Genomic DNA, 23717 nt, shown 5'->3' on the forward strand with positions numbered 1-23717 from the left:
CACAGTATCCAGATATTTGATCAAACAGTATTTTAGATGTTTCGCTACAGAAATCTTTTAGATGAGATTACCATTTAAATAAATAAACTTTGAGTAAAGTAGATTATGCTCCATAATGTGAATGGTCCTTGCCCAGTCAGTTAAAGGCCTTAATAGAAAAGACTGACTTTCCCCTAGGAGGAGGGAGTTCTACCAAAGGACCATCTTTGGACTCAAACTGCAGTTCTTCCATGGGTGTCCAATCTGCCAGCCCACCCTGTAGATTTTGGACTCGCCAAAATTCTACAATTTGGTGTAATTTTATAATTACACCAGTCAATTCCTTAAAATAAATCTCTCTCAGATGGATAGATAGATGATAGATAGATAGATAGATAGACAGATAGATAGACAGATAGAGATATAAATATAGATCTTTCTCTATATATTATATTATGTTATTTATATTTATATGTCTTTCTCTTACTGGTTCTGTTTTTCTGGAAAACCCAGACTAACGTACATTGTAGTCTGAGAAGCTCACCCTCCAGAGCACCTAGCATAACCCCATCCATGTATTGTTATGCCCAGATCGCGATCTCCCCAAAATCCCAAGACCACCAAGGAGTCCGAGTCACGTGTGCAAAAGCAAAGGGCGTTTATTCGGGCTTAAGCTCCGGCTCCCAGACCTCACCAATGCAGTGGATCCGTGCTGAGAGCCCTGAGCAAAGGCAGAGTAGGGTTTTTATGGGGTTTGTGACGGGGGAGTTACAGAAGTTGTGGCAGGGGAACAGTGATCCAATCATAATTATTCAACATTTTGACAGCGGGTTTAACCATACACATTGTCTAGAGTATTTGTTACTTTTGGCGGGATCCAATTACAACATTTAGAGTACCTTTAAATTCAACCAATTACAGAGCGAGCCTAGGTTCTTGTTCGGCGACTAACGGGTTAACTTTAACATTAGGTAACAGGGTCCTATCTATGGTTTCTATCTATAGGCCTCTCCCTCAGTAATGTGGAGGGTGGCCTTTCCTGATTGGGTGTTGCAAGGGCAGTTTCTCCTGCCTTGGGCAATGTGTAACTGCCTGATAGCTTCGGGGAAGCTGGAATTTAGGCCTTCTAGTTTAGAGGGGAAACTTAAAGCCTGTCATGGAGTCAGTTTGGTTTAGACATTTAGACTTGTGTCCTTACAGTATGATTTGTCCAGGTTCACCCATTTGTGAGGAGCTATGTCTACAATGTAGGTCACAGGATACCCAGTTTGATGTGTTTTCTGCTGTGCTGTGCTGGTTAAGGAAAACACACTGTAAAGAAGATAAACTGTTGATACTGAGTGGGTGAGTTAAGGAGAACAGAAATTTTATTTTCACAATGAATTAATTTGAGTTCCACTTAAATTTAAGGAGCTCACCTGGTAATTCATTTATAAATTTCTATCTACCTGACAGAGAAAACCGCCAACAGAGAACTGAAAGAGTGGGGCAAAATACCATTTAAAACTGAATCATAAATGAAAATAAAGTATCTCTGAAATAAAAATGAAAGACAGGATAAGCTTTTTTAGCAAAATATTTTATTACCCTCTACAACTTAAAACGTGTGCAAGTGTAAAGTGGGACCATAGATATAAGTGTAGACGTAAGCTCTGTGTGCTCACCACTTGGGCCCAGAGAGCATTCTGTGGGTAAATTTAACCACTCAGGCCCTGGGGACATGAGAGATCTGTATCCCAATAAGGGGGAATGAGTGGACGCAGCTCTAAACTTTACCCACTTCCTAGTAACATACCCTGATGTGGGGAGAACAGCACAAAAGGATCTAGGGTTAGATCATTGGAAACATTTCCATAGTGTAAGCACTTTGATATAATGGAATGTACTCTGCCTGACCTGAATCTAAATTCCTACCCAGCAAGCCAATGACCTTGGGATCGCTACCAGGTCGAACACTTTATGTTTCTAAATGTAGGAACCTATTGCCATCAGAGAGATTTTGCTGACTTGCACTCAATGACAGATCAGGCCTTAGTGAGTAATCAGTGGATTGAGAAAAAGAGAAATTAAAAAAAAGCATCGTTCTGACGGGCAGATCTGTTTTCTCCCTGTGTGAAGCACAAAACACACAAAACCATGGCTACTTCTAACAACTGAAAGAGTTTACAGAAAGCGAAAACTAATCCTCTCATGTGGAATATAAGCTTGGACACACAGACATTTATAACCCTTTATCTCGACTGAAAAGTTTTCGGTGCTTTCAAATGGCTCTGGGTTGTCTGAGGCTGACCTGAGGCCTTGTTAGAAATTTAGCATCTCCTCCGGCGTCACTACTGCTAGGGTGGGGAGCCCACACTGAGGCAGTGGGGGAGGCCCTGGGAACACTGCATGAATATTTATAAGGGAAAATGTATTAATAGAGCTTACAGAACCTCTATCCTCAACGCTCCAAGAGACAAAAGAAATGTCCAAGGGAGATAGCTGACTAGAATTTTTTAAGCTACTGATATTTTAAAATCTATTATTTTTAAATGGCACCTCTCCTCTCGGCATCTGAATGGGGAATTTCAAACACACACTGCGCATTCCCTGCCTTTATCAGCTGCCTTCCTAGGGACCCTGTTGGGAAACTTTCTTTTGAGTTTATCAGACCTGATTCTCTACAGAGAAACCAGCAAAGCCGGTATGTTTCAGAAATGCATATGCTGTCATTAAAATAGCTGTCCGTTCTCCCAGAGTACCTCCCATAAAAGCATTTTAATTCTCTAACCAAAATGTAGTTCAGCCTTTATTCCGCAAAGCCAATTTGTTTATGTTTCCAAGTTCAATCACAATCTATTTGTAAAACCTATTTAGAATCAGAGTCACATAGCCAGAAATGATCATGCTCTAATTTCCTTATTAGAGAGATTCTTGTTGCAGCTGGCAGCTTGATTTGACTGCTCCCAGGGTCTGGAGCGACATGTTCTTAACCTCGTTTCCCGATTTTGTTCTTCATTCCTTTTGTTTTCTTCCCCCCAACAAATACAAATATCAGACTGAAGAGGAACAATTCCTAATGCTGTTGCTCAGACGGAGGTGAAATAAGAGACTGCCACCTTTTTTTTTACCTGTCAAGACATGAACAAGATTGGGTTATACATAATACCTGCAGGAGAGAAAGGAAGGGAATGTTCACAAAACAGCATGACAAGAAAGATGCTTTAGGATTTGAGTAAAAGGTTGATTATTCCAAAGGACTCGGAATGCCATTTTCTGGATAATTGAATCAGGATTAAAGCAGAAGCCTTTGCAGCATTTGAGAAATCTACTTTTTCTTGCAAAATTTTCTTTACAAAATAGGTGACTCAATCTTCTTGACATAGCAAGATACATCTTTTCAAGGTAATTTAACAGTTCTCTAATAATGCGGTGTCCTGAAGTGTCTCTGTGTCTGTATCAGTTGGTAAAATCTTACTCATCCTTTAAAGTCTGGTTCAAATGTTATTTTGTGAAGCTTTCCCCAATGTCTCAATATTTTCTTAATGCAACCTAGTCATTTGTTATGTACAGTTTTACAGATTTCACTAGTCTAAGCAAAGGATGCTATGAAAACTCCAAAGACGTTCCCATCTTGCTTGTAATGGTGGTTAAAGTAATGTCATGTCACAAGGTGCACCTTGTAACAGATTATCAATGGCCCAGAGACCTTGCTTCCCTTCCATGTCTCTCAAATTAAACTAGACCGAGAAACAACACGGTCTACTAATAAGTAAGTGTCAAATAAATATGTGAAACTTGTCACACAGCGCTAAGCTTCTTTCCCAAGAGTCTGGGGGTGCAGAGAATCAGGCAAAATGACATGTGCCAGATCTTTGAATTGGACAATTCAGCCAGTAATACAAATATTATTCAGCCAAAAAAAGATGAGATCTTATCATTTGTGACAAAATGGATGAAACTAGAGGGCACTATGTTAAGCGAAATAAGTCGAACAAAGAAAGAAGGTTAACATGTGATTATATTTATATGTGGAATAAAAAAAAAAATAAAACAGGGGCGCCTGGGTGGCTTAGTCGGTTGAGTGTACGACTTTCACTTAGGTCATGATCTCACAGTTCGTGGGTTCGAGCCCCGCGTCGGGCTCTGTGCTGACTGCCAGCTCAGAGCCTGGAGCCTGTTTCAGAGTCTGTGACTCCCTCTCTCTCTGGCCCTCCCCTGCTCATGCCGTCTCTCTCGCTCTCCTAGAAATTAAAAAAAAAATTAAATTAAATTAAAAAAAATAAAACAGATGAGTAAATAAACAAAAAACAGAACAGACCTATAAATACAGACAAGGAACTGATGGATGCCAGAGAGGAAAGGTTTGGGGGGTTGGAAAAAATGAGTGAAAGAAAGTGGGAGACACAGATTTCCACATTCTGAATAAGTCCCAGAAATAGAAGGCACAGGAATACAGGCAATGATATTGTAGTAGTGTGTGGGGGACAGATGGTGGCTACACTTGGGGTGAGCACAGCATTGTACAGAGTTGTTGAACCACTATGTTGTACCCCTGAAACCAATGTAACATTGTGTGTCAACTCTAAAAAAACAAAANACCTAATATTCATTCATTCCTCCCTTTTTTCTTACCAACTGAACATTGAATTTATGTTTCTCTAAACCTTGAGTTTATTCAAGGTGTATGTGTCCAATTTAAAACAACTTTCCAGACTCCCAGCAATTAGCAATGGCCATATGATCCAGTTGTGGCAAAGAAGATTCAAGAAGAATTCCCTGAGTACAACTCACAGGAACTTTTCAGAGGCAGTTTCAGCTGGTGTGCTCCTGGCCCTTTAACTTTGGTTTTCTTTCCCCCTTCTTCTTTTTGATTTTATTTTATGTTATTTTTAAAATTTTTTAATGTTTATTATTTATTTTTGAGAGAGAGACAGAGACAGAGTGTGAGCCGAGGAGGGGCAGAGAGAGAGGGAGACACAAAATCTGAAGCAGGCTCCAGGCTCTGAGCTGTCGGCACAGAGCCCAATACAGGGCTCAAACCCATGAACCACGAGATCATACCTGGAGCAGAAGTCAGATGCTTAACCGACTGAGCCACCCAGGCGCCCCTTTCTTCTTGCTTAAGAACTAGAGTTAGTGTCCAGAAATACAGCAGCCATTATATGATGTTAAGGATGATGAAACGGTAAGCTTTCAAGAATCCGGACACTTGATGAAGTTGCTGGTTCACGTTAGTCTTGGAAGCCAGCTCGGATCTGCTCTGACAGGAGATAGTAAACTCCTCTTCCTGTTTGAGTGACCTTTTGTTAGGCTTCATTACTTGCAGGTGGAAACAATCTTGATGGATATCCCTTCTTTTTTTTTTTAATGTTTATTTATTTATATTGAGAGAGAGAGTGGGTGTGTGAGTGGGGGTGTTAGTGGGGGAGGAGCCGATGTGGGGGTGGGGTGCGGCAGAAAGAGAATCCCAAGGAAGCTCCACACTGTCAGCGCAGAGCCCAATGCAGGGCTCAAACCCCCAAACCATGAGAACGTGACATGAGTTGAAATCAAGAGTCAGATTCTTACCCAGCTGAGCCACTCAGGTGCCTCCAGATATGTACTTCTTAACCAACAGAGAGGCCCAGAGTAAACTTGCCTGGGACTTGTCCAAACACACAACTCCTACACCTCTAATATCAGTTGCCCCCATCATCTCCCCTTACGATAATGCTTTACAGCCATTTCAGAAAACCTGGCAACCCACATCAATGAAATTCCCAGAGATTATCAAGCCCTCTTCTTTTTAGCCAATTTTAGGATTGCCAAATAAAATATTTCTACTTGCTAAATCTAGCAACCCTACCATTTTTTGGGAAAGCCGTCTAAAATGTTTTACATGCTTTCCAAATATCTTGAACATTTTGTAATCTTAATATTTTCTGCATGTTTCTGTGATTATTACATTCTGCTTTCTATACAATGCTCTTTATTAGTGTTTACTCATGTGTTTCCTCTATATTCAATGGTTCCAGTATTTCTAAGTTTATGTTTCTATGTGGTTGAAAACACACACACACACACACAAGAGGCACACACAGGAAGCATGCCTCTTGCCAGCTGGCAATGTTTTCCTGCTAGAATGGCCACCTATGGTACCTTGACCCCATCTGTCCAACTTACTCTTTCACACCTGCTCCTAACATTACTCTGTTAGGATTTTGTCTAATGTAAAAGTAAACAACTCTAAATAATGATTTAAAGGACAAATCTATTAATAAAAATGATGGACTTTGTGGTATTTATTTTGACTACTCGCATAAATGTTTCTGGCCTCCTGATTCTTGATTGTTTGGTTGTAATACCTGTATATTCAAAGGATCTCTCAATAAGAAAGGTGCTGCTATGTAATATTGTCTCTTGAAACACTTGCCCATTCCATGTGTGTATACATGCATGGGCATCCCTATATACACATGCTCACATGCACGTGCGCACACACGTGCACACACATATTTAGTCACCATTTGAGAGGTTTTATGTCCTGAAAGTCTATTTATCTGAACATCATTAGCGCTAGTGTTTAAGTTCCTAGATGGCCTAGATGACAGCAAATAATGTTATTGAATTCACTTGACACCCAGCATTACTCATCAGCTGGGCTTAATCAGTGCTCTCTGTTGGTGTTAATTCTCTATATATTCTTGCTACCCAAGCAAGGACTGGCAGCATAAGCATAGCCAGGGAGCTTAGGGGAAATGTAGAATCAAAAACCCTTCCCCAGACCTACCGAATCAAAATCCACCTTTTAAACAAGACTCCAGATGAGTCCTGTGGACATAGAAGTATGAGAAGCACTGATACAGTGCAGGGGTTCTCAGAACTTAGTGCACTGGAGTCCCCTGGAGGGTTCACTGAAATACAGGTTTCTGGGCCCTGCTTCCAGAATTTCAGACCCAGTAGTTTTGGGTGGAGTCTGAGAATCTGTATTTCTAACAAGTTCTCAGATGTGCCAGTACTGCTGGTGTTTGGAGACCAAGACCAAGTCTTTTTGAGAACCACTTCTGTAAAGGAAGCTAACAGGGAAAGTTGTCAAAATGCAATGGCTTAATAACCAGAAAGCCTGCATTTTAGCTTTTATGCTTCAAGTATCTAGCCGTGTGACCTTGAGAAGGTTGTTTTACTCTCTCTTTTTCTCACTGGTAAATAAGATGATTTGAGGATCAGCTCAAGCACAGAACTTATCTTCTTGGCATCTGTTTACATGTCTGGTCTCCCCTGTACACTGTCAGCTCCTTGAAACCGGGAACCACATTTTAATTATTGTTTTATCCCCAGCGAGACCATAGAAGTCTCTCAGCTGAATGAGTGAATAAATGAGCAAATAAAGAAATGAATCCAAGATAGGAAGTACAAGTTGTGAAAGCATTTTTAAAATGAAAGATATTATTGTTGTATGTGGTATCTAGTTCTTTAAGATTGTTGATTAAACTACCATAATTTCAAGGACACTAATGGTAACAATAATAGCAGCAACAACTGACATGCCTATGGTGATAATATTGCACTAGATGCAAAAACTAATAATTTTTTAAAATTTATTTTGAGAGAAACAGAGACAGTGCAAGTGGGGGAGGGGCAGAGAGAGAGGAAGAGAGAGAATCCCAAGCAGGCTTCACACTGTCAGCGCAGAGCCCGATGAGGGGCTCAAACCCACAAAACCATGAGATCATAACCTGAGCCAAAACCAAGAGTGGTATGTTCAACCAACTGAGCCACCCAGGCGCCCCACAAAACGTAATAATTGAGGAAGAAGACAGATACAAGATATTGAATCCAGTACGCATGAGGCCGTAAGACACCAGGAGTTGTGATGTCATATGCCTAGGGAGATGAGGACTGGAGCAATCACACCAGACTCAAGGACAACCAAAAATGCTAGCAAATTCATAGACAACATCTACTTTGAGGGTGGTACTACTGCTTGGGTGAGTCAGAGGATTTCTGGGAAAAGAACTCTGCAATTTCATGCTTTGCAATTTAGCTTTCCTTGTGAGAGCGTTGCAAGGGTGAGCGGTAATGGGAGCGGCAAGTCGAATTTATGTTTCCCTGCATCCCAGTTCTTTGTATGTCCTCAAAGCTCCAAGCCAGGTCTATGCCCCAATTCTCATTCCCAGTTCCTGATTAACTGCCAGGGGCTCAACCTGGCTTAGAATCCTTCAGTTCCCAGTAATCCAGGTGCGTGAGGTGTGACACCAGGAAAGTTTCCAACTTCTTTGTTACCTTAGAAACTGTTAAGGTTTCCCTGTAGGCCAGAGCCTTACCATGCCTGATTGCAACAAAAGCAAGAAGCAAATGTTTCTGCCTGTGCCAAGAGAATAACGCTCATAGAAAGAAAGATTGGATCAACAGCTCTATATGTATGAAGAGCAGTTGAATGTGATCAGGGACCAGCATATCATTTTATTAAGAGATGGTAGATGCCCTTGGTACTTGAGAACTCAAATTTTTTTCCTCAAGAAGTTTTCATTTTCCTCTGCTGTGCACATCTGTCACCTACTTGCTTGCATCGATTTTTTTTTTTAAAGAAAAAAAATGCGACATGCAACTCATCTACGATGTGGCTGGATTTAATTAATGTTTGGGAAGTATTCTGAGTTTCTTTGATGAAAGATGTTGGCTGCCACTCGTGTTCTTACTACACAATTTTCCTGGTGGTTGTTAAGGTTTTAAAGTGAAATAAAAATTCAATTGGATCTGAAACACTGCTGATGGGTGAGTTTTTATTCAATAAGTTAAAGAAAATAGCACATTAGAATCACCTAAGCACACGAGTGTATCTGTAACGTTGCTAAACTATAACCCAATATATCTGCAAAAGGAAGAAAAAAAAGGTAACAAAGCCCAGAAAGTAAGTATTACCTTTCTACCAACAGACGATTATAATGGCACTGTGGGTTCCAGAAAGATATACCAATACAATTGCCAGAAGTCAGTATCTGGTGTGTTAGGGAAGTTACATGGGAAAGCTGAATATGGCCACTATTTGAATATGCATTTGAGATCAGCGAGGAGCAGAACATTTAAACAGAGCCAAATGTGGGTCTAACAGACATCAACATCCATGTATTTGTATATGCAAATTAGTTCAAACATTTGATAGGCTTCAAATTATTGTGGATGGCTTTTCCTTCTCTCTGATGACATGGAAATACCACACCCTCCAAGCCCTCACACTTCCCTGAGTGCCGCTTTGGCTCCTTTATTGGAAGCACAATCCCAACAAGTTGGGCTAGCTAGTTGCTGAGCCCACGGCTTCTTCCCAGCCAGAAATTAGATAAGGGAGTGGGGCTGCTACTGAAGGAGCCCTGGTATTACTGAAGAGTGACATAGAAGTGCTCATCAAAGATGTCATTCAGCAGTCAATTCAGGCTCGGTGCTCATCGTCTTCGATATCTGTCCAGGTTGGTTAGATGGCTGGCCCGTCAGTCAGCAATTCGGTAACTCCTTATTATCTGCCTGTGTCCTGTGTGTGGCACTGTCCTGTCATTCCAATGAAAATCCCATCTTCCTGGATTTATGTCCTGTTGACAAACCTGCTGGGCAGGACCCATCCCACCACAGCATAGCATAGGTGGTGCATGGTCTGAATGCTCCTGGCCACTGAGAGCCATTGCTGAGCAGCCATTTTTCAAGGATCTATTGGGTCTGGGTCTGAGCCCTACAGTTCAGCACACTGAACTGGGTTCAAATCCTCCTCTCCTACCTGACTGCACATTAAGTCAGTTACTCATTTTGACCAGTTATTCATTCTTCCCAAGTCTCAGTTTCCTCATCTGTAACATGTGCATTATCATGGGACCTAATTCAGCATGAGACGACATAGGAGAGGACGCAGCACATTTACAAAGGTTGATATAGGACACACTTAGAACTAAAAGGGGCTTTGATAGTCAAGTTGTCCTCATACCTCATTTTTAAAATGAGTTGCAGAGAGAGAAGTGTCACAAATATTGGCAGAATAGGAAATTTGATGAAAGAAAAGAAAAACAATTGCATATCCAGTTTGTACCAGAAACCTCACATCTACTATCATTACTCATCCTCAAAAAGTTCTCTGAGGTGTTATCATTTTTTTTTTTTTTAATGGAAGAGAAAAGCTCAGAGAGGTTCAGTGAAGTGGTCAAAGGCCACACAGCAGGTGCATGCTGGAGCTGAAAGGCAAACCCAGTGCGCTGGAGTCCAAAGTCCATGTCCATGCCTCTCTACTGCTCTGTCTCGATGTAGAAGGCAGGACTCCTATTTTTAGGTAACCTACTTGATACTGGATATAAAATCCTTAAAACTAATCAGAACACTCCTGAGCTATTATTACTGAGAGAGATTTACTTGTATCATAGAGGTGCTCAATGGGACAGTCCCTTTTTAGCTGAAATCCCAATATTAGCATGTTTCTTCCTCGCAAAGGCAGAGAAATGTGGCTGTTTTCACATTCTGCCTTCATGCAGCAGAGAATGCTAATAGAGGAGAGGAGCACAGACAGGGCATGGAGGGCATAGTCTGAGCAGACAGCGCCACGGTGCCAGGTAAACAATCCCGGAGAGAGGCACGTCTTGGCAATCAGAGGCAGGTATGCTGCGGCAGGTACTGGAGGAGCCCATCTCTAGAAATCAACAAAGGCCGTATTCAAAGGGAAATCTGAGGAATTACACCAGCAGAGATGGAGAAAAATCTGCAGGTGGTAACGGGGCCCCAGCACAAGCCACCGCCTTTCCAGCATAGGCTGCCTGTGGCAAAAACGGCATAGAGGCCACAGTGAGAACTCGCAGAACCTGAGAGCAGAGGTGTCCTGGCAGCGACGGCTCCCTTAGTCATGGAAGGAACTGGAAAATTTCCCCGGCTCCCCATGGATCTTTGGCAGAGGCAGTTGTAGTTAGTCACATGGGATCTGAGATCAGACTGCTTGGTGTGAATCCTGGCTTCACCGCTTGCCAGCTGTGTGACCTTCAGCAAGTTACCTAAGCTCTCTGAGTAGCTCAGCTTCCTCATTTATAAAATGGGCTGAAAAGCTGTACCGACATCATAGGATTATTGGGAGGATAAAATAAATAAATTTGTTTGGGGGCAGTTAGTAAGAGCTCAGTAAACTGTAGCTGTGATTACGATTTCAGGGTTTGCTCAGATGATCAGACAAGACCGGAGTCATGTCTGGCATACAGTAAATACTGGATAAAGATTCACTGTTATTTTATACTTGCATATATTTGACATTCACGAGCTCCGTAGGCATTAAATGGTTGGATTAACCCAGCCAGTATGGTTGTAAATACATATCTGGTCCGGGTAGACCCTACCTGACCTGAGGCTGCCAAGATTCTAGCAACAGAGCAGATAACTGGGAAAGTGCCACTTCTCCACCCCTCCACCCACCACACAGAAGGCTGCTCCAAAAACAGATTTCTGTGTGGTGCCTACAATGTCATCCACTGATATCAGATCAGTTTCTTTTTCTGAAGACATTGGCAGTAAAAGGACACCAACCACAAAGCAGGATTCAGATGCTCTTCCGAGCCATCACATGCATTAAAGGGTATCATGGTATGTATATGGCACCAGATGCTCTCCCATGAACCTTTTCCAAAATTCTCCCAGAGAAAGCACTGACCTGCTACTTTATTTCAGAGAGCTACAGAGGCGTGGGGCGGGGGGCGGAAGGTGGGGAGACCCTTAATGATGCAAGCAAAAGGCACTTCATATTAAAAGATCATAGCCGATTCTAATAATGGGCAAAAGCTGAGAAAAGTGAGATTCATGAAAAGCAGCAGGAAATTATACTGACCATCTTTGCACCACTCAATTGAGATTCAGAATGAGGTTCACCTGAAGGCCACCTTCTGACTGATAATTTACATGGTAAGACTTAAGTAATAAAGCAGCCATAGAGGGAAACTCACTTAAAAAAAAATTGCTTCCTCTGCTGCCTGCCTGGCGGGTGGAGAGCGAAGCAAAGGCATCTGCAGAGAGAGCAGAGAATGAGGGGTGTGTGTGGAGGCGGTCAGGGAAGAGAATGAGGTTAGGACGGCTTCGCCTCCATCCAAGAGGTTTTGAAGTTATCCAGCAAGAAAAGAAGACCTGGAATCCTGAGGTCCATGATAAATAAAGCAATATGCAACATTGTCACAAATAAGACTGCCAGCACAAAGTATGCTGTTTCTGGCCAGCTCTTCAAACCTACTGAATCATCCGCCCAGAGGCAAAGCATTTGTGATACTAAATAACCCAGTCTTAAAATGTCCAGTGTGAAATTTATTTATTTTTTCTTAAAAGAAGTAGCTTTGAATTCTCAGGCTGCGTTTGTGCGCCCGTGCAGTCTGGCCATTTTGAGAGACAAGACCAGTCAAGCCAATGGAACCAAATCAAGTAAGAAGTCTCCTCGGTGTGACAGCGTGTTGAATTTCAGCCACACTCCCCTCTCAGGATCCTCATCCGAGTAGAGACAGCAGCGTGGCTGACCAGCCAACCAGGCAGCCGGTCAGGTGGTTTGTTATTCGGTCAGGCTATCTACAATGCTCTCTGGAAGATTCTACAGGGTACAGTCTGGAACCAGTGGAAACCTGATTTAAAGTGGTTATCAGACGACCAGCCTAGAGCCACTCAGCCCCCAACACAGAGAACTTGAGGGCTGTGCATCTTTCATTTGACAGACTATTAGCCGCTTTGATCCCTCCTGGCAAGAAGAGTAAAAGTGAAATTCGTGCAAATCTTCCTTTTGATGTAATGAAGCATTCCATAAACTGAAAATCTTAGGACCCAATTATTAAGGCCAAATTGCTATTTTACTTACTAAGATAAAAAGCCATGGTCTCAGCCATTTGCTTTTTGTAATTTCCCTTATCTCATGGATTCCTCACAGTAAGTGCATGAGGAAAGTGTTTGTTCTGGTCATGGATCTATCTGTTAGTTGCAGGTAACACAGGCTCAATTCAGCTCATAAAGACAGGGAGGAGTGAGGTTGCAGATTATTGCAAGGTTGAGGGACAGTCTCACTGGATCTAAGAAGAACAGAACAATCAGGCTTCAGAACAGACGAGACAAAACTGAGGTAGTTGGGCCAACTGTCACTCTCTACTCCCACCCGTCCCTTGGGTCAGAGTCCACCATGGTCTGAACAATTAGAGTATGACTGGGGTACAAAGATGACCCATCATCAGGAACTAAAGTGAGATGCCCATTGCCAGAAAAAGGATTCGAGCAAAGCCTAACTCCCAAACAATTCTAGTATAGCGTCACTAATTCCGTTCACCACATAAGGAAACTGAGGCACAGGAAGGCCAGATCCTAGGTTAGCAAGTGGCTCCAGGCCTTCTGAGAGAACGGGTATTGTGTTCAGACAGATCTATGTTGAAGCCTAGATCTAGCTCACTTGCTGGTGGATTCTGGGCAGGCTTATTCTCTTTGCGCTTCCATTTCTTCGCCATCAAAATGGGCTCATGCCAGAGGTTTGTTTTGAGGGTTAAGTTAGACGTGATGTTGTATTCAGTGCCCGGAACACAGCAGCATGCAGAAAACAGTAGCCCTTCTCTCACCTGGGAAGCCACGTCCTAAGCTGCATCACGGTTTACCATGGAGTATAACGCGCCTTTTCGCTATTCCTCCTGCAGTCCATGTGCTGCCACCGCCCGAGACAGCCGGCTCCTTACACCATGTCTCCTCTCTCCCGCACCCCTGGGCTGCGGAGCATGTCGGCAGCCTCTCCAAATTCCGGTGGAATTAAACTGGCTGAATCCGTTCCCGTGTCCCTCTCTTCCCTACAAATCCGTTAAGGACCACACACCATCTTTACATTTCATTGTTGTCTTTCTCGGGCTATCAGCTTCTCTGAGGGTGCCAACGTGGCTTTTTTTTTTTTCCTCTTTTCCCTTCTGTCTCTCTTTCATGTAGCTCCACCTGGAGGTCAGTAGCTTCGGCCTGTCATGAAGACAGATTTATCTCAGAAGAAAAATGGCCCTCAGGCGAGGAGGGCTGTTCAACTTCAGAGGACTCCAGATGAAGAGAAGGAATCCTGCCTTCTACTTCTTGGGTATGTTCCCATGGGATTTCTTTGTTGGGGGCGGGGGAGGGCGGCGAGCGAGGATGACTCACAATCATCTCACAAACTTCTCCCAGTTATATGCAAAGTCTGATGTCAGTGAGGAGCTCAAGTATCTCCTGGACGAGGTGGTAACTTTGAACAGAGATATCCCTCCTATAAGGATGCATAAAAGATAGAAACAGGGATAGAGCAGGGAACTTGAATTTGACCCTTACTATCTCGTGCCTGCACTTTACATACAGTACTTCATTTCCTCAGCAACCTTGCAAGGTTGGGAATATTATTCCAGTTTTACAGATAAGGAACACTGAATAACAACCTTAGGCTATGCAATTAGTAAGGGATATGCTGAAACTCAGCAAGGGGGCTGCTGCAGAGAAGATACCAGGTCTGTCTTGCTTCCAAAAACTGTTCATGTCCTTCTTTGATGTTTTAGGCAACTCAGCTTGCCCACCACTAACAGACAGAAGACCAGTTCCTAAGGGGACTGGCTGAGCAGAGCAGAAAGAAGGAATGGGGTTGTTTGGGAACAGAGCCACTAGTTGACCATCAGTGAAAAAGAAAGATTTGCACTACTAGTTTGGAGCCGTTGAAAGACCATTCTAATAATCACAAAATCATCAGCACACGGGCATTTGAGCCAGACTGAACTGAGCTCTATCCTTTATTATTATATATCCTTGGGTAGGTTACTTAACCTTGCTAAGTCTCAAGTTTCCTCACTTGTTAAAAAGAAGAACAATAGTAGTACCTACTGCATACAACTTAGTGTAAAGAGTAAATGCAAAGGCTTGCATAAGGTGTTCCTTGCTTAGGAAGAGACCTGTATATAGCAAGTACTCAAAACAAAACAAAAAAATGTTAGCCATTATCAAAGGTGGACAATTTTAAATAAATGGGGATTTCTTTGTCACAGAAATCGCTACCAGGATGATAAATAAGATGTCCTTCCTTAACGAAGAGATGTGATTCATTTACAAATAGCACGCATTTGCATCTAGACAATAATGTGGTAATATTAAATGCAGTTTGTTCTTCTAAGAAGTTTGAAGGTACTAGTCCTCATTGATCCTGAACCTCACCCCCTTGTTTACATTGTTAAATTGCTCAGCAACCTCTCTTCTAGTCTTAAGTTGAGATAAAATAGTGCAGTCAAGGAAAGGACAGGGGTGCCTGGCTGGTTTAGTTGGAAGAACATGTGACTCTGGATCTTGGGGTCATGAGTTTGAGCCCCATGTTGGGTGTAGAGACTACTTAAATAAATTAGAAAAAAATTTTTAAGAAAAGAATAAAGTGCTACAAATCTTAAATATACTACTACCATATTAGAGAATAAACATAAAAATCACATTTATTTTAAAGTACCTTCTCATGGTTTTGACTTTTTGTAATTTCTTCCTAGCCCGTGTGTGCAGTGAGGGCTGACCACAGTAGCTGGGTGTGTTGGTGGAAGGGCGAGGAGCATCTTGGGAAGGGACAGGTCTCTGTGCTCTTGGTTCCAGAGTTTCATCTCATCAATAATTCTTTACTTTCTCTTCCTTGCCTTTCAATTCTTGCCTAGCTCAACAATGAGAGAGAAAACAGAGGTGATGGTGATAAACTCTGCCTATATAGAAAAAGTCAGAAATATTTACACTTTATGTTTTTAAAGGACACGAACCCAGTCTTTGTCTCAGTTACTGTATTGAGCAGAGAAATTCATGTGCCTATGACACCCTGAAATTCCATCAGTATCAATATCCCCGTGCCAAGGGTTATATCTCAACTTTTTCCTAGTGGCCTTTCTTATTCTTCACATTACCACACTGTATGCCTCCTCTGTAACCTTTCCTAAAGAAGCTCTTATCATTGGTACTTCATTCTAAATCCTATTTTCAAACAAGGTAGAAAATAAAAAAGAAAGAAGCATGTATTCAATTGTATGATTGACTTATAAGACCTCAGCTAGGTTTTCCAACATGGATTTTTAAGGGCTGATCATTTGAACTGCTACAGCCAAGACTCCAGAATTGCTCTCCATTTCAGGTGGAGTCCGTTTCATGCCTGTATTTCTGCCTGTCTCTTTCTCTCTTCTCTACTCTTGAATACCGGACTTGGGATCAGGAGACCCACCACCTTCAGACTTACCTCTCAGATCTAGTTTCTAGCCTCATTAGTTTTGGGCCTTGAATAAATCACTTTACCATTCTGAGCATCTATTTTTCTATATGTCCAATAAGGTCACTGTACTATGTAAATGCCAAAGTACTTCTTACCTGCAAAATTTCTAACCCTTCCTTCATCTGAGAAGCTCTTTTCACTTTTTCCCTCTAGAAATAAGGGTTTTTGATGAATGGAGAGGTCGTAGTCAGCTATCAGCAACACTGTACCAAGAAGGAGAAAATAGGTAGGTTGCAGACATCATTAAAGATACTGAAGAGTGATAGACGCAAAGAAATTAGACTGAAATTCCTAAGTGAGTTTATAATCACCAGCTGTTGGCTTCCCAAGAAGCATTTGCTCATTGTAGGTATAGGCTGGATTTGGGCCAAGCAGGACTCTACTGGGAAAACGGGAAAACAGCAGAAATTCTGGTGAATGTGTAGGACTGAAGTGATGGATTAGAAAACAGAGAAGTGCCAAATACAAGACTCCTTCCCATAAGGTCTGGGATAGTGGGGAAGGCTCATGTGGGCTAAACCAGAAGGTAAGAATAATTTTTTTTTTAATAATCTACAGTGCCTAAGAGACAAAGCCCCTCTAGAAATAAGGGTTTTTGATGAATGCATAACAGTTCTTCCCTTTAAACCATTTGCCAGATTTTGAGCCTTTGTGAAATGGAAGTCCATAATGCAGGCTCAAAATCTCTGAAGAGCAGGACTGTTAGAGTTAAGGATACAAAGAGCTTCTAGGCCTCCTGTTAAAAGCCCAAAGTTCCCCTTTGCTGAGAATAGGCAGAGCCCAGAGGGCAACCAGTTTATCTACTAAAATTTACTCAAAGTTGAAACCCAACCTCACACCCAGTTCAATCCCTACTGTCTGCCTACCAGAGGAAGGGAGGAGCCCTTGATGGAAGAAGATTTCATCTGAGCATTCTGGGATTTTTTGTTTGTTTGTTTGTTTTCTGGATTGTTTTTCCCAATTTCTATAATACAATTCAAAATTACTAACATGAGAAGTGAATGGAAAATGTGATTGATAATCACAAGGAAAAAAATCAAATAATAGCATACCCACAGATAATTCAAATGTGGTAACTAGCAGAAAAGGGTTTTAAAATAATTATTATATTAAAAATAGAGGAGAAATGAATTAAAAGATTAAGAATTTCAACAGAGAATTGAAATTGTTAAAAAATATCAAATGGGTATTCTGTAATTGAGAAAACACAATACTATATTATCTAAATTGAACAATTAATTGGGTACGTTTAAAAGTACATAGACCACAGAATTTTTAATTCAAAGACAAGATCATTTTTTAAAAACAACAACCCAAGCTAAAACACAAAAGTGGGGGAAGAGAGTAAAAAGAACAGAATAAAATATGAGCCATGTGATACACAGTAAAAAAATAAATAAATAAATAAATAATCCAACATATGTATAATTGAAGTTCCAGAAGGAGAGAAGAAGGGGACTGAAAAGAGCAATTGTTAGAGAGATAACAACTGAGAATTTTCCAATGACATACACTCCACTCACAAATGCAAGGAAAGGGATCAGGGAACACTAAGAAGAATAAAAGCAATGAACACCACATTTAGGGACATCATGTTCAAAGTTCTGAGAAGTAAAGACTAAGGAAAAAAATCTGAAAAGAACCGAAGGAAAAAGAAACACATTCCATTCAATGTCACAAAAAGACTAATGGCTGACTTTTCGATAAAAACTATGGAAGCCAGAAGATAATGCCTTAACATCTTTAGACCTGAAAGAAAAATGTAACACCGAATAAAATTATATCAAGTGAAAATGTGCTTCAAAAGTTAAGCCAAGGGAAAGATGTTTTCCAACGAAGAAACTTTGACAGAGTTTGGTTCCAGAAGCACTATAAGATTTACTAAAGGGAGACTCTCAGGCCAAAGGAAGATAATTCTGGATGGACATAGTAAACTTTGGGAAGAAATAAGGAGTGCTATAAACAATAAATATGTGTAGAAGATTTTTAAAATATTAACCAAAAAGTTAATATAAACAAAAATAAGGAAAGATTTGTGAGTATATAATGTAGGAGTCAAATGTTAGATCGTATCACAAAGAACCAAATGATCTAAATGACGTTAAGCTATTGTAAGTTTCTTGAATTACTTGTGAAGTAGAAAAAAATGCTAACTTACATATGCGAAGTTAGGAAGGCACAATAATTTTCTAGGAAAAAACTATAAGAAAATCAAGAATGTATAATAAGAAACTACAAAAAGAGAAAAATGGAAAGTAAATACTTCAAAAGAAGGTTAAAAAAAGGAGGCAGAAAAGAACAAAGAATAAATGAGAAAAATAGAAAAATAGCAAGTAGAAATAATTAAATAAACTATGGCAGTAATTTTATACATACATAGACTAAGCACTCCAATCAAAAAGGAAAGATAAAATGGATTTTTTTAAAAAACACAAGACTCAATTGTAGGCTGTTTGTAATAAATATATTTTAAAGTTTAATATATTTATCTGGGAGGAGTAAGGCAAGGGCTTTGAAGATGAAGTTCCCTGGGTTTGAATTCTAGCATCTAATTATAAACTGTTTGAACATAGGTAAGTTGCATAACTTCTCTGAGCCTCAGTGCCCTTATATATAATAAAAGAGCAATGAGACTTATCTGAAAGGGTTTTTATGGGAACAAAATAAAATTAATGGGAAAAACATTAGCAGACTAGGCTAGAAAACTCTCAGTTAATAATAGGCATTATTGTTACTCTCATTACCACCACCCATGATCCCAGTCTCTCTTAGGGAGGGACTCAAATATATTATGGTGAATGGCTTGGGTGCTGGAATCATACTCCCTGGCTTTCCATTTCAGCACTGTCATTTATTAGCCACGTGACCTTGAGTAAGTATTTAAACTCCTACACCTTGGTTTTCTCACCTATAAAATGGGTACCTCTCAGAATTGTGAAGAGAAAAATAAGATCATCTGTTAAGACGCTTCACACATTGTCTGGAACATGAGTGCTCTCTACACAGCAGCTGGACTGACTATTGACACACAAATCAGATGATGTCAATCACTTGCTCAATAGCTTTTAGGGTCTTCCCACTGCACACAGAGTAAAGCCAAAAGCTGTATAATCACCTCCCAGGTCCACGAAGATCCATTACCTCTTCTGAACTCACCTACTAGCTACCCCTTGCTTAGTCATCACTTACTGTGGACACACCTGTCTCCTTGCACTTCCTCAAATTAGTCAGGTATACTGTCATCTCAGGGCTATTGTACTGACAGAGTCCGCGTCCTGGAAAGTTCTTCCCTTTGCAATCACCACCCGAGCCCTCAGATTAGCTTGCCTTGCTCCTTTACCACCGTTGGGTCTTGCTCAAATGCATTATTCAGGGAAGGCATATGGGACTACCCTGTGTAAAATTGTACCTCACTATTTCACCATTGCCCTGTCTTACTTATTTGGTTTATGTTTTTCCTTAGAAGAAATCACCATTTAATATTTTTTCTATTAAAATTCTTACTAGTTTGTTGTACGTTTTCTCCCATTACAATATAAGCCCATAAAGGCAGGGATTTTTCTCGTTGACCATTGCTATGTCCTGTAGCAGTAAGGCAACTACCTGGCACAAAGTAGGCACTTAAAAATACTTATTAAGTAAAATAATTTAAAAGTTGGGGGCACCTAGGTGGCTCAGTTGGTGAAACATCTGACTCTTGATTTGGGATAAGGTCATTATCTCATCATTCGTGAGCTTGAACCCCACGTAGGGCTCTGCGCTGACAACACAGAGTCTGCCCGGAATTCTCCCTCTCTCCTTCTCTCTCTGCCTCTCCCCCACATGTGCACATGCATGCACGCTCTCTCTCAAAATAAATAAACTTTTTTTTTAAGTTCGGACCATTATTATTATTTACTTGTCTGATCATTTCTTCTACCTCATCCTTCTTTAGTAACCATTGGTGGTATTGAACTCGAGACATAACTCAGCTCAGCCATCCCTTCCTCAAGGAGTTCTCCCTGAATTCTCCATATCAGTTCCTCCTGTTTTGCCTTCTTACAACATTGATCTCTGTTGTGCGGTTATTTGGTTTAAGTCTGTCTCTTCTACTAGGTAGAGATTTCATCAGTTAGTATACTTAGTACAGTGCTTGGCACATAAAAAACACCCAACAACTAAAGGAATGAATGAATGGTCAGAATAAACTCTTGATTTATTTTGCCTATTGTAAAACTAATTTTACATGTTACTTAACCCCTCTGCTTGTGCTGTGTTTAGTGTTTGTTCATGATGAACAAGCTTTGGCATTTTTAATGTGTCATTTCCTTGTTGACACTGAACTATGTAACTTAAGCTGTGTTCTGGTAGGTATTCACAAATATTTTTCATTGATTTGTATTCAGAGTAAAATACGAAAGAGCAATAGGTTGCCAGTTAGCAAAAATTCATTTACTATTGTTCAGATCTGCGAAAGCATTCAATTAATATTATGCATGATTATTTCACAATAAGAAGAATCCTGGAAATTAGTCTAGTAATAAAAAGAACAAAGTGAAGATAGATGCACTCTTCTTTATTGGGATGGAGAGATTACGGCAACCTGTAATGTGGGCAAGAGGAAGGAATGGTCATTTATTGGGAGCCTGTCACATACCACATTCCATTCAAGATACTTTGTTTTTATGATCCCATTTGGTCCAAACCACGAGCGTGGCAGAGATGAAATAGTACCAGCAAGTGTGGACATGTATGTATGTGTGCTTTTATGTAACCATATTTGTAGGTATTTGAAATTAACAGGCTCTAGTCCTGTCTCTGCTTCATATTAGCTGCTCAAGCTTGAGCAGGTCACGTCAGGCCACTGAGCTCTGGTTTCTGCATTTGTAAACTGTAGATCATAAGGCCTATCTCACAGAGCTGGTATTAAGATCAAATAAAATAATGGATATGAGCTTTGAAATATTGAAAGCGAGTGTGTGTGTGTGTGTGTGTGTGTGTGTGTGTGTGTGGTGTTACAAGGATCAAAGCAATAATCTCTCCCTTTGGATATCAAAATATATGTTCATTTTCCTGGGTGAAGGCTAGATGTGGGTAAAGTCATATTGTATCAGGTTATTAACCATTCACTTATTGCAATTCAATCTAATAAATATATTAAACACCTGTGATGTGCCAGACTCCGTAAAGCTGTGAAGAATAAAATGAACTAAACATGATCCTGCCTCAAGAGGTTCACACTTGAAAGGAGGAAGCATACGGGCATAAAAATAACTATAAGATGCAAAGCAGAATATGTGTAATTCTATATATATTAGGAAATTACACCCAGTAACTTACACAATAAATATATATTGAATTACAGCTGTGGGCCAGGTACAGTTCTAGAACCCAACAAAATAGTAGAGAAGAAAAATTTTTTAAATAACTGATTTTCACGGGGCTTCCATTCTAATGTGTGAGAAGGGAGAATAACCTCATAACCCAAATGATAAACAAACCAATCTCAGTTAACCGCTGTGCTGCAAATAAAATAAGGTAATGTGATAATGAATTCTGGAGGGGCAGCGGTCAGCTACGGTTTCTGTTATCTGAGCTGAGGCCGGCATGAGACCCGGGCAGCTTGGAGGAGAGCTTCTGAGAGAGAATTCCACCTAGCGTGAAGAGCAGGAGCTTGGTCTGAGTCCTTGGGCTCGAGGTTCAGAAAGAAGGCACCACGTGAAAGCATGCCCTGACAAAAACGTGAGGAAGTGAGGGAGCTGAGAGCCCAGCAAGGGTGGGTGGGGCCAGACCACACACCACATTCTGCTCTCCTGTGAAGAATTGGGGGTCTGAGGGAAGCACAATGGGGAGCCAAGGAAGCCTCTAGAAAGAGAGATGTGATCTGATTTACATTTTAAAAAGAGCAATCTGGTTGCTATGTGGAGTGGGTAGGCTGCAGAAAAGAGAGAGGGATTCCAGAAAGACCAGAAGAGATGCGATTTTTGCCATCCAGGTAAAGGATAAGGAATAGTGACTTGTAACTAAGCTAGAAGCCAGCTAGATGTGGGGAGAGGGACAGATGTGGGATATATTTTGGTGTTAAGCCAACAAGAATTTGAGGAGAAGGAAAAAGGTTGTTTCTAAATGACGAATGCTTCAGTGTCTATCTTTAGTTCAAAATCCTTTTATGGCAAACAATAAATTAATTCTATAAATATACCTAATATACATGTAAGCTACTATTAAAGTTCTTTGGCTCTTTAAGGGTAGTACATGCTTATTAAAGATATTGCAAAAAAAAGAGAAAAGCAACAATTAAGAAAAACTATGTAACTATATATAATATAAAATATGCTATATACATACCTAAGACTAGAATGCCTATATTTTTCCCCAGAAATAGGATTTTATCTTGTGTTTCTTGGGTGGTTATGTTATATCAAATTGTGCCCTTTTTTTTTTTTTTCCTGTAGCATGCTTGGAAAACTGCAAAGTTTCCCAACATCAACACAAACACTGGAGGCAGACATTGCTTCACATATGAGAGATGACTACCACGCACAGGGGCAGTGGGCCTGGGAATGCCCAGTCGCGTTAGCGCGTCGGGGGCTGGATGGAACGCAAGTCCATCTCACCAAAGCCTGAAATACAATGCGATCAGACAGGTTGCTGTAAACCCGTTCCCTTTCGAGCTTGGATGGGGGTGGAGGGAGGGTGCAGCTATTTACAGCAACAACCGTCTGAGCAAGGACTGAGTAATGCAGTCCCTTGGGGAAACTAGGCTGACTGAGAACGTGTGACAACAGGCAGTCAAGCCCTGAAAGTTCAGACGTGGCCAGCGTGCACTTTGCATCTGCAGGAGGGTCCCTGCTGATTGTATGCGTGAACGCCCCCCCGCCCCACCCCCGCCCGGGCCCCATGCTTGCGATGTAAACCCTGGGGATTCCGCGGTGAGGAGTGGGCGGGATTGAGTCGCTGGGGGGCAGGCGGTGGAAGGAGCCCTGTCGAGAGCCGTGGGGCCGCGGGGTCGGGCGGTACCTTCCCACTCCCCACCTCGAGCGGCCCGCCGGCCGGATGCAGCCTCGCGGACCCCGCGGGGCTGAAACGTGGCATGCATCAGCTCCCCGCAGCATCCTCTCCCCTGCGGCGCGCGGTAATGGATCTGCGCGTCCTAAAAGAGGAAGATAATGCCGGGTTTAGCTTATAAATAGCTGGTTGTACGCTCGCGCTGCGAAGCATTGATTGAGAGAGCCAAGCTGACTATTGATCTAATTTTAACTTACATTTTAGCGCGCACCCTCTCCGCCTCCCTGCTTGTTCAGGGCGGTGGAGCTCGGGGCACAACCGTCTCCTGCGACCGCCAGAGGGCGGGCCACTCGTGTCCCCGCCGCCCTGCCCGTCTGGCCTATGTTTACGCAGATACACAATGCCGGCCTTTATTGGGTCTGAAACATAAGAGTTTGATTTTCCTGCGCCGGGATGACCTCATCACTCATGAAAGTCAGAGGGAACCGGGGAATTGGATGACAGGCAGTCAGGAAAATAAAGGTTGCATTTCACCCCC

General features: G+C 41.5%; 1 long non-coding RNA gene across 1 annotated transcript; it reads right to left on the minus strand.

The window, feature by feature from the left end:
* Positions 1–2754: 2754 nt before the first annotated feature.
* Positions 2755–23498, minus strand: LOC144238087 (uncharacterized). The gene is made up of 5 exons (XR_013337008.1): positions 23437–23498; positions 23207–23324; positions 16288–16395; positions 15398–15589; positions 2755–3089 (listed from the first exon to the last, which is right to left on the minus strand). It is a non-coding gene; the product is annotated as an uncharacterized LOC144238087 (long non-coding RNA).
* Positions 23499–23717: the final 219 nt, after the last annotated feature.

Source organism: Crocuta crocuta, unplaced genomic scaffold, assembly GCF_008692635.1.
Source record: "Crocuta crocuta isolate KB4526 unplaced genomic scaffold, BGI_CrCroc_1.0 scaffold56, whole genome shotgun sequence".
NCBI classification, from domain to species: Eukaryota; Metazoa; Chordata; class Mammalia; order Carnivora; family Hyaenidae; genus Crocuta; species Crocuta crocuta.